At 42.1% G+C, this 8704-nt stretch overlaps 1 pseudogene; it reads left to right on the top strand.

Moving 5' to 3' along the window:
• Window positions 1–389: 389 nt before the first annotated feature.
• On the top strand, window positions 390–4576 carry LOC140713267 (uncharacterized; annotated as a pseudogene).
• Window positions 4577–8704: the final 4128 nt, after the last annotated feature.

Raw genomic sequence — 8704 nt, 5'->3', positions numbered from 1 at the left:
TCTGAAGCATTAGGGTTTTAGAAAAACAGAATCAAGCATAACCTTATTCACAACCTAGCATCAGCCTCTCGTCAAGAGCCAGAAATTCTGCTGCAGCATCCATAACTGGAAGAAGCTAATGTCATGGCCACGGGAGCCTAAGGCTTTGTCAGCGCTGTTCTGCTCAGAGGTTATAGAAGAAGAAATGGGAAGCCTGTGAAGGAGTTGCCTCAGCCCTGTCTTACAGCTAAAGATGCTGTGAGGCCTAACTACCCAGAAATTTTTCTTCTGTGAGTCTCCTAGGGAGTTCTGATATGTGGGACACTTTCTGAGACTGAACTCATCTCCATAAGGCATTATTAATATGAAAATCTCTTCCTTGGCAGGATCATCAATGCATCCACGCAGTGATGGCAGCCTTGGGTCATCAAATAGAGGCTGAGGAGCTGCAGGAGAGAGCAAGATGCACTGCTATGTGCATGAGGCTGATCCACAAAGGCAACAACAGGGCTCGAGAGCAATGGGCAGTAGGGATTGGGATGCAGACAAGCATAAGGAAGAGCAGAGCTGTGAGGGAGGGGCACAGACAGGGTGGGGCACATAGAAAACAGCACAAGAGATGCTGCAGATGATGACATGCTGGAGAGTTTTGCCTAGGAGAGGTATGATAGGCTTCCCTGGCTTTTCTAAAATAGTCCACAGAGGTCTGTGTCTAGAAATTAATTCAAAAATGAACTCTTCTCAGGTGCCAAGCTGGATCCATGGGGAGAGAATTTATTTTTCAGGGTAGTCAATTCAGAGTCCACATGGGAGACAAAAAACTTTATAAGCTTGTGTGAGATAATAAAACACATAGAATATTAATTTACTTCTACAGCACAGCTGTTCAGGAAAGGCTATAAGCATCATCAGCTAGTCATGAAGTAATGATTGTCCATTCTTACCCCCTTACTGGCAGATACTCTGCCAGTGTATATGCACAAAGTGTATATGCACAAAGCTGTGCTATTATAAACAGCAATGCTGTAGGTGACACTCCCATGATCATACTTTAGAGGAGACCTAGTTACATTTTGTAAGACTCTGTCTTGCCTATAGGGCTCATTCTAAAGACCCTTTGGCTGTCTTGAATGATATAACAGCCATGTTTTAGAATCTTATATGGAAAAGAATTGTGAAAATTTTCTAGGAACTTTGGCCAGCCTCTAGATAACAGAAGTGGCCTCTGACCAACATCCAGCAAAAACAAAAACAAGACTGAAGCTCTGTACCCTACAAGGAAATAGGCTATAAACAACCATGTGAACCATGAAGACCCTTCCTCAGCTGAGCCTCCAGATGAGAACTCAGCTCTGGCTGACTCCTTTATTGCAGTCTTACAAGACTCAAAGCAGAGGACACAGTTAAGCCATGTATTATTTTGAACCACTCCCTTTGTGATCATTTGTTATTTAGCATCAGAAAACCAATACAATGTGAAACTGGAAGACTGTCTGATATAAAATATTTGCATGACTGTGTCTCAGATTCCTACTGAAAAAAAAAATAGGAAAGGCAGTACAGTGGAATCCAGATGAAAGAGTATTTCTACACTTGGGGAAAGACAGACAGGGATTGAAATTAAGATGTCAGCTCTCACTAGCTGTATGATCTTGTGCAAGTCACTTAATCTCTCCGCACTTCACATTCCACTCCTGCAACATTAAAATGATGTGTTCTACTGACCCATTTAATTGATGTGAACAAATATACAAGTAGGGGAAGAAAATTTAGTAGTACTGATTGTTAGATTCAAGGAATGATTTATTACAAAATAGAAATATCAAATATTTACGGAACACTTACTATGGGCCAGTGTACTAAATAACTTATCTCTATATACTCAGTCTTTATCATAACTCTAAGCAGTAAATACTATTAACACATGTTACATATGGAGAAACGAAAGCACAGATAAATTAAATGACATATTCAACCCCATAGCTGGAATTTGAACTGGGGCAATCTCCATCAGGGGTTAGCACACAGAATGACCAGAGATGATACTGGAGGCAGAAATTGTCAGACCTTGGCAAGCTGCGCAGGCCACTCATAGAAGCTTAGACTTCTTCCAACCTGGAAGCAGGAAAAATAAGGATTCCACAGCAACCTGACTGTCAATGAAGCTGTATGTGTAAGCATAGACGAGGCTTTATTAAAACCATTGTTATACATGGTCGTTTGGCTAGCAGGAGATTGCACTCACACTCTGGATTAGTCAGACTTTCAGGAGATGATCTAAGAATCTATCAGTCATGAAATCACCCTGTGTAGAAACAGTTTTCACATCCAAAGCAGCTTACAGCTGAGTTTTGAACATTTGAACATTTTGAGAAGTGTGTCTCTTCTTATGTGTGTGTTTATGATTACCTGAGTTCCTTTCATCAAACTTTTTGTTTGTTTGTTTGTTTGCTGTTTTTTGAGATGGGGTCTCGCTCTGTCACCCAGGCTGGAGTGCAGTGGCGTGATCTCAGCTCACTGCAACCTCCACCTCCCAGGTTCAGGCCATTCTCCTGCCTCAGCCTCCTGAGTAGCTGCGACTACAGCACCCCCCCCCCCCGCCCCCCAACCACACCCGGCTGATTTTTTTTTGTATTTTTAGTAGAGATGGTGTTTCACCATGTTAGCCAGGATGGTTTCCATCTCCTGACCTTGTGATTCGCCCACCTTGGCCTCCCAAAGTGCTGGGATTACAGGCGTGAGCCACTGTGCCCGGCTGCATCAAACTTTTATCTGTGAAACCAGCAAGACCATCAGGTTGGAGCCCATGTAGTAACCAGGTCACTGAAGCTAAAAGAGGCTCATATAATTGCTGTGCTTGTGTTTCATGAAAGCAGAGGAAGAAAACAGTCCCTCACTCCTCGTTAGGGCCCTCTGTGCTGGGGACAGCTGGAGGCATGATTGATCACCAAGTTTTCAACACAGCAGGAGATACGTGGAAGAACTATGAGATATCTGGGAATCTCTAAAGACCAGAAGCATCTATTTGGCTATTCATAACCCTTTGCAGATACAAAATGTGTGTCACTTGCCCCACTAAAAAAGAATAAACCATGAGGATTTTAGGACTTTTCAGGGTGAGCTAGAGACGTTAGGGCTTCAAAGGCCAGGAAGTGCATTCAGATCTTCACACTCTCTAGGGTAGAATCAATTGTGTGGATTGTTACTGAGATTGCCAGGCAGCGCTAAGCACAGCATTGCAGGTGAGCCTGATAAATCCTGTTAAGTTCTCAATGCAGCTACTGCCCACCTGTTCTGTGGGTGATTTTTCATGGGCCGGAGATATATATCAGGATGGAAGGTGTTCAGTTTGGGCCAGCTGTGTCCATAACCAGACAGACAGCACTGCAATGAATGCTCCCAGAAGGAAACCAAAGAAGTTACTGTGATGGAGGACAGAGAACACAAAGCACTGTGCAGAAAATATAGGAACAGGGAAGCTTAACCCAAGGGCCCTAACTTAGTAATTGGTGGGTTTTGCCAAGGAAATGCTCTGTGATTCTTCTGGTGACTGTATCTACCACTGACGTACATGGTCCCTCAAGGAAGTGGATAAGGTGGCCTGTAATCCCAGCACTTTGGGAGGCTGAGGCGGGCGGATCAGGAGGTCAAGAGATCGAGACCATCCTGCAAAACCAACATGGTGAAACTCCGTCTCTACTAAAAATACAAAAATTAGCCGGGTGTAGTGGCGCATGCTCTAGTCCCAGCTACTCAGGAGGTTGAGGCAGGAGAATTGCTTGAACCTGGGAGGCGGAGGTTGCAGTGAGCCTAGATCGCGCCACTGCACTCCAGCCTGGGCGACAGAGCGAGACTTCGTCTCAAGAAAACAAACAAACAAACAAACAAACGAAAGGAGGTGCATAAGGTTCGCGCACAACGCTGCTGGGAGTGTCCACTGGCCTTCACGGTATCACCGGCTGCTCAGTGACTACGGGCCACCGTCCCTAGGCTACACTCAGGGAGCTGGGAAAAGCCAGGTACCCCAAAGCAAATACGCGGAGCTGCTGGCCATCATCGAAGAGCTGGGGAAGGAGATCAGACCCACTTAGGCGGGGAGCGAGAGCGCCGTGGAGACGCTGGAGCGCGATGTGATGCACGCTGGAGGACTGGTTCGGGAGTGCTTAGCAGAAACGGGCCGGAATGCCAGATCCTAGCTGCCTTGTTGGTTTTGAAGGATTTCCACCTTTTTACAAGATGAGAAGTAACAGTTCAGCTCCCCTGTTCAGATGAAACCCTTGTTTTCAAAATAGTTACAGTTTAGTTTTTCCTCCCGTGGTTCACGTGGCTCTGAACCTACAGTCTCAAAGATTGAGAAAAGATTTTGCAGTTAATTAGGATTTGCATTTCAAGTAGTTAGGAACTGCTCAGGTTTTTTGTTTGTTTGTTTGCTGTTTTTAAGCATTGATTTAAGAGATGCACCTAAAGTTATCTTATAGCAAACTGTAGTTTGCCTCCAAGACATCATTGTCTCTTTAATCTTCTCTTTTGAATACATTTGTTACCCACGGTGTTCTTTTTCCCTTTTCATAAGCTAATACCATTCTAGGGATTTTGTTTTTAACGCATATTGACAGCATGCTTTACTCAGTAGCCGGTTCCCATTTCCCATTTGCCATTCACAGTGTAGATTCTGCTTAATGTAACTTCTTTTTTGCTTACCTAATTGCATGACTATTCGTGCTTCAAAGTCAATTTTTAAAAATGCACAACTTATAAATATAGAAGAAACAGCAACCCACCAAACTTAACAAGGACCCCCGAACATGTTCATGCTAAGACTGTAAGTAGATCTCAGCTCCGCATTTAAGTCAGAAAAAACATCTGGAAGAAAATGACTAAAACTGTTTGCATCTTTGTATTTATTTATTACTTGATGTAATAAAGCTTCTTTTCATTTAAAAAAAAAAAAAAGGAAGTGCATGAGGTGTGTCTTGCTTTTGTGGCTCTGAGAGGGGATCTTAAGGAAACTTACTGTTCCCTATTTCTCTTTGTTTCTCCAGATTCTTGCAGGGGAGTAGAAAAACTATGACCCATGGCCAGTGTTTGTATGGACTATGAGCTAAGGGTTCTTACATTTTTAAATAGTTGAAAAAAAAATCAAAAGACTGATATTTATTACGTATGACATTATATAAAATTCAAACTTCAGTGTCCTTAAGTAAAGTTTTATTGTTCAGTTTGGCACGATTGACACTTTGAGTTGCATGATTCTTTCCTGTGGGGAGGGAAGGTTCTGTGCATTGATGTTTAGCCGCATCCTTGGCCTCTACCCAGTAGGGGCCAGCAGGACCCTTTCTCCATCCTCACAATCAAAGCCCTCTGCATATCTTACCAAAAGTGCCCGGGAGGGCAAAATCACTCGCTAGTGAGAACCGCCTTTTTGTTAAAACACAACCATGTTTGTTCATTTCACTGTTGTCTATCTGCTTTTCTGCAAAAGCAGCAGAGTTTACAAGTTGTAACAGAGACTGTCTGCCTCTTCAAACCTAAAATATTTACTCTCTGCCTCTTTACAGATGACGTTTCCCGAATCCTGGTCTAGCACATAGAAGGAACTCAGTGTTTGAACAAGGAAGAAGGGAGGGGAGGTAGAGAATCATAGAGTGGGTTGCTCTCTGGGGAAAAAATGAGTTGCTGTTGTTTTTCAGACACAAAGACCAAAGCACAGATGTCAGGTGGCAGGCCAGACTTTTCCTGAGAACACATGAGCACAAGTTTCTTTCTAAAGCTCTAAAGTGACACGTCTGAGTCCCTAAGATCAGCCTCTTCTACTTAAACTCCAGAAAGCTACCATTCATCATAGAAATTATGTCAACTAAAAACAATAAAATGGGAGAACACATAAGTACTGACTCTTGTAAGCAACTCCAGATCTTTTTGAAAAAATTAGCAACATGTTGGTTCATCAAATCCCAAGTTAACAGATTCAAAACGTTGTGAAATTCATGAAAGAGAAGGGCGTTGATATTCATTGGCCATTCAGCGTGTGCCAGGCATTCAGGGAGAATCCATACGTATATGAAACCAGAGAGCTCACTGAGAATGGGATCACTTCCTCATTTTTGACACAAAGAAATGTGCATCATAAACATGAAGGAACTGTCCAAGGTCTTATGGAGGCAGGAACAGAGCTGAGGACTCTGATTTAGATCCAGCCAAGATCTTTACTTCTGTGCTGCCATGCTGCATCTGCCGAATTATACACTGTAAAACTGGATTAGCCACATCCGCAAAGGTGGGAAATCTGCTCTGGGGTGAGTTGATATATCTAGAAATTCTGAGCATAAAGGGAATAGAGTCAGAGTCAGGCTCATTAAGTCCTTTTGCCACAGTGCAAAGCTCCTGCAGAGCAGCCAGGGCCCAGTTCCCCCAGGTTCCCAGGAGTATGAACTGACGCCTCCCAGGGTTACCTGACCTGCCTAAGATTTCAGTAAAGTGTTGGCGTTTCCATACAGCATGCTGAGCTGCTCTAGAAAGGCACTCTCAGACAATCCGAGGGAGGAAATGGACTGAAACGTCATGTCTGTAGAAGCAGCAGTATAAAGAGAGATTTATCACTTGTTCTGATAAATTGACAGTGAAATTAAAAAGCTTAATTATTTCAGCATGAATTTTGAGAGGCTTCTTTTCCCACTGAACATATGAAAAAGTTTCAAAGCATTCTGCAGCAATAAAACATCTGTGACCCAATTTACATAAAACAGAATAAAACTTGAGAGTTGTTCTGGTAGCAAAGAGCACGAAGGCAATGTGAACCCTTGTTTCATCTTCCATCAATAAACAGACCCTTGTGCATACAGTAGTCAGTGAAAAATGTCCTTATAAATCTCGAGGATGTGGGGAGATGGGGAGGGAGTTTCTGTCGGACCCAAAACACCACTGAGAAGAATGGTTAAAGGTGTGTGGCAGATCAAAGGCCAATGGAGAGTTCACTAATGGAAAGATAATGACCTCCAAGATGCTGGTGGGAAGATAAAACAGAATGAATAAATTTTAAGGACAAAAACACACTTGAAAAAAATATGGCACAAATGCATTCTCTGAATGTGTTGAATTATAATAATTCCAAGAAGTTTCTTTCATTCCATTTTGTGTGTGGCTAATGGAGAAAGGTGAGAAGCAGAGTCTAAAGCATTTTGCGTTTTTTTGTTTTTTTTTTTTTAAAAAAGGTCTTGGCTATGTCTGGAGCTTTAATCACAATGGATTGGGCAGTGCTTTAAAAAAAAAAAGTATCTTTTGAAGAAAGCTGAGATCCGATCCGATATACTCAATTCATATTCACGATTCTTGAGTGATTTAAAGTAGATTATTTTAAACTGATATAAAACTTGACAAAAATCTGTTCTAAAGGATGTATAGAATATTGACATATGGTAATTTACTAATTAGAGAAAAAATAGGCAACACTTACTTCTGTAAGATGTGAAACTTAAATTATGTAAAGAATTAACTAGATTAAATCAAGGGTGAAAATTCTTGGACTTTGTGTCTTTCTCACTCTTTCAATTTGAAAGTCCTACTCTCTGAGAGATATTTTTGGCTAATCCATGGTCTCAGTAAACAGAAGATGAGTTTAAAAACATAATTGGTTATAGATACATTTTAAATTAGCATTTTTTTACCTCAAAAATTAACTCGCTATACACTAAAGCAGTGGTTCTCAAAGAGGGGCAGCATTTCTTGGCTGGAAGAATTGTGAGAAATAAGGTCTTAGGGACTTTTCAAAATACAGCACAACTGGCCACCACTCACCCCTAAGCCAGGAAAAAGATTCAAATATACATCTCCACAGTGACATTAAATGCCAGCAACCCACGTCCAATTCTTATTACAAACCAGGGCCTTGATGACTCATTGTTATTGGTGAGAATAAGTCATTTCCTCAAACAGGTTGGGAACATGACTGTTAGCTCAATCGACACTATCCATGTCAAGGACTGGATCCCACTATCAGCTCAAGTGAATGGTAAAAGACAGAGCTTCACATTTGGCTGGAATTTGCCCCAGAGGTGTCACAAGAATGATCTTAAACCAACTGCCATTTAAAACCTTCACAAAGCTGGGCAGGAAGAAGTGATATTAATGGGAGGGCTTGAAGAATAAGTAGTCAGTCTTATTTTGCCTCTGGAGAAAGCTTGCCAGCATAGAGATCTAGGTAGTTGACGTGGTGAGCGGAATGGAAGTGTTCTGGAATACGGTGCAGAGTAGTGAACGCTGGGCAAACAGGTGGTGCACACCAGCTGACGGTCTCAGGGGAACTCTCCAGCCAGGGGTTGCCTTGTGAAAATGAAAATCCAGTGTTGCCAGGGTCTCACTTCGCAAAGATGACTGACAACCTGGATTTTTGTGTGAACTCACCTATTTTTTATATGATTGCAACTAATTTTTTTTAAAACCAGACGCGGTGGGAACCAATACCATAGAGTAAGCAAGCCTTATATGTGTGTCAAAGGCAGCCTGTAAATTGCCAGTTTGTCATCTCTGCCCCAAGCACTCCGAAGTCTGTCACAGTTTAAAGCCAGACATGCAGAGTCACTTGCCCGAGTGACATCACATTTGCCTCCACATCAACGTCCCAGAGGTTGCTTTTTCTGATTCACTGTTTTTGCTTTTTTTTTTTTGATACAATGAATAATTGAAGGATATGATTAAAAGTTACCCTGTGAAACTCATCTTAGCATTT

Source organism: Chlorocebus sabaeus, chromosome 14 (assembly GCF_047675955.1).
Source record: "Chlorocebus sabaeus isolate Y175 chromosome 14, mChlSab1.0.hap1, whole genome shotgun sequence".
Taxonomy (NCBI): Eukaryota; Metazoa; Chordata; class Mammalia; order Primates; family Cercopithecidae; genus Chlorocebus; species Chlorocebus sabaeus.
The sequence above is the reverse complement of the archived record's forward strand: the minus strand, read 5'-3'. Positions and strand labels throughout refer to the sequence as shown.